The sequence below is a fragment of the Periophthalmus magnuspinnatus genome, chromosome 2 (genome assembly GCF_009829125.3).
Source record: "Periophthalmus magnuspinnatus isolate fPerMag1 chromosome 2, fPerMag1.2.pri, whole genome shotgun sequence".
In the NCBI taxonomy this organism is placed as follows: domain Eukaryota; kingdom Metazoa; phylum Chordata; class Actinopteri; order Gobiiformes; family Gobiidae; genus Periophthalmus; species Periophthalmus magnuspinnatus.
In genome coordinates, this window is record NC_047127.1 from 17,915,390 (window position 1) to 17,917,498 (window position 2,109).

Here is a 2,109-nt window from a genome sequence, read left to right on the forward strand (position 1 = left end):
GTATTCATGAATAATGTGGTTACAAATCTTATGTCATCTCAAAATTGTCAAAATAATGTATCTAATCGTCATAGCAACAACAGTGTATATGAATATCTCTAAATCTGACGTTTTAAAACCCTCTCTCCCTAGAGACCGCATTGGACCAATTAGTCTGGTTTAGATCCTGGTCTGATTCTGGTCTTTGGAGGTCTGGGACTAGATCTGAGCCCAAATACATTTAGGACCTTTTGTATTGTCAGTGAAGAGATAAAAGCCACAGACATGTTTACCAGTGCTGCATTTAAGGTCCTCTGGTAAATTTTGCTATTGATAAAAATAATGTATTCTGCTTGTGTTTTAAAGGAGGAGTATAAAGCATTAAAAAAATTTAAATTATATATATATATATATATATATATATATATATATATATATATATATATATATATATATATATATATAATTTAAATTTTTTAATGCTTTATGCTATATATATATACTATATTTTCCATTTTTATAAACCACAGAACATAAGAGAAAAAAATATGTTAAAAAAAAGTAAAACAGTAAAATAAATAAATAATGCAACAAATATCAAGGCCCATTTTTCACTTATAACAGTGTTTGGTCAGTGGTGGAAAGAGTACTGAACATTTGTACTCAACTTAAAGTACAGTTACCAAAATACTAATACTAAAAATGTACTCAATTACAAGTATAAGTACTGCTGCCAAAATTGTACTTAGGTAAAAAGTACACATGAAAAATACTACTCAGAGTATTACTTTGTAATGCCATTATAGAGGCATTTTAGATCACTCTTTTCAATAAACTTGATCAATCGAAAAAATGTTTCAAGCCACAGTCCGTGTGTTCTTTGTCCAGTCGTAGCAGGTCATGCTATTATGTCAGTACCAGTCACCATAGAAATGAGCAGAGACAGCCATGGATTGGGACAGCTGGGACTTGTGCAAAACTCATTAACTTCTATGATTTTAAATGTAACTAATTGCAATGACATGACTTGAATTATATTAACATACAAGTACAGGTTTAAAAATCTACTCACAAAAGTACAATTACCCCAAAGATCTACCATACTCAGTTACAGTAATGTGAGTATTTGTAATTAGTTACATACACCACTGTTTTGGTAAATATGTTACAGAGAAGGTATTTTATTTTCACAATAAATGTCCATTGTTATTTGAGCCCAGTCAGACAGTTGGATCATTCTTTTTCATCCGTTTCTTTGTGTTGGCCTTTTCATTTAATAACTCTTAAACTTTTTCTATAAAGATGCACTATGTAACTTTTCTGCTCTTTGAAAAACATGCACTTTTATTGTGAGTGAGCTTGCTTCTCAGCAGATCTGACCTGTAACTTGGACTGGTAGCGTCACCTACTTGTGTCCATGGAGATAAATAAATTTAATGCCGTACTGTGGAACTTTCCAGGCAAAGCAATAACATCTCTATGGTGACAAACAGATGGCAGTCCCCCCATAAATTGAAACGTTGCTTAACAGAGCACTATGTAACTTTTCTAGCGATATTACTTTGCTTGGAATGTTCCACAGTACATTAAACATATTCCATTTGTATTTATCCAATTACAGGTGTTTAAACAGCTAAAAACATGCTTCATGTGATCAGACTCCACAGATCTGACCTGTAACTTGGCCTGGTAGCGTTGCCTGCTTGTGTCCATTTCATGTGAACATTTCATGAAAAGCAATAACAGCTCTACGGAGACAAGCAGGTGGTGGACTCTCCGTTAGGAAAGTTACATAGTGCACCTTTAACTGCTTTGTTTGACACCTGTATTATTATTGTATTTTTTTATATATGATATTACTTTTTATATAAATGATTCAATGTAATTCTGATCATTTGATTTTGTCTAGACTCATATAACATTCAGTTCAATGTCTAAACTACAGGGTCAGCAGCTTTTACACAGAATAAGACCCCATGGAGACACAGGGAGGGCATCTGACACACATTTAGCTCTCAAAGAGGACATTATATTACCTAAATTATTCAAACTCATGTTTTGAATAATCTTGCTTCCCTGTAGAAATGATCCAAAATGGCTTCCACAAGCTGGACTCCCATCTGCCATTAT